Raw genomic sequence first — 1,242 nt, forward strand, 5'->3', positions numbered from 1 at the left:
TTTCCCATTCTGCTTTATAACTATCAAAAGTATGACTTAAATTGAAAAAAAAATAAAAATACACAAAAAATTAATTGTTCAACTCATGTATACAAGCAAATTCTTTGATATCTGGTCCTCTACTTCAGTGAAGGAAGTCATGCAGTGTTTTCCTAGAGAGCAGATCACTAGAAAATAAGTACTTCTGAGACACTCCTGCTCCCTGTATTAAAACTACCATAGCTGGTTTTCCCATGAACAAGATCTTCTGCATCTTATTTCAAAGAAGACCTCAAACTAGGCTATTCAAACAGCCAAAATTAAGATGCAGAGTCAGCCCATCAGTTTTTATCGAGTGATGACAGTTTGAAGTGATGACTGCATACAATTTTCATTGTAGCAATTGTAACCACTGAACTGTAGTTCTTACCTACAACTATTCGAGGTATGAGCGTTCCTCAGTGTTCACCTTCTCCTTACACTGGGTTTCACACTGCATTTGGGACAGATTTTTGTCTTATCATATTCCATTTCTGGTATAAGTTATATATTTCTGTTCTGTGTGAAACAGCTGGGGTTTTTAATACCCTCAGAGAATTCAGATTTCTGTGTAAATGGAACACCTATACATTTCAGATGGAAATGTAGAAGATAACTGTAGTATTTTTTTCCGACTTTTTTCCCCAGTTCAATCATAGATGTGACAATTTGGGTAGTGCTCACATCATCCTTCTCCACTAGCTCTCTTTCAACATACCTTTAATCTATCAAAATCTACAACTTCACTGTTCTGTCTTATGTAAAATTCTAACTTTTAAAGGGAACATTTTATCTGGATTTTACTACAATTCTTATTCAAGAACCTGACTGACTGGTAAACGTGAGTCCTAGAAAGAGTGGGGGAAGACTTTTCATTTTTTGGGTGTTCCTTGACTAAAATTTTCCTCCCTTAGATATAGCTTAAGTTTAAGACAGAGGTTTTCTTTCCTAGCCCTTGCTGGCTGGATGGTAAAAGCTGTTGTATTCAAAGAGGTACCTGCTCTTTCACTGGGTTCCCATGAAAGAAAGGGAGAGGAAGGGAGGAGACAAAGCAACCTCTCATAGGTTATTTTGGCACATTTCTAACTGTAGCCACTGGTGCTACCCCCATTTTTCTAGGACAGAAGTGTAACAGAGGCTGAAGAAAGTAGGTCAGAGCACATGAGCTGGTATGTGCCTGCCAAAAAAGGCTCTGTAGGTAGATGAAGGTACTGACAAATGTGG

Source organism: Empidonax traillii, unplaced genomic scaffold (genome assembly GCF_003031625.1).
Source record: "Empidonax traillii isolate 1590-97213 ecotype Southwest subspecies unplaced genomic scaffold, ASM303162v1 scaffold223:size1722714, whole genome shotgun sequence".
In the NCBI taxonomy this organism is placed as follows: Eukaryota; Metazoa; Chordata; class Aves; order Passeriformes; family Tyrannidae; genus Empidonax; species Empidonax traillii.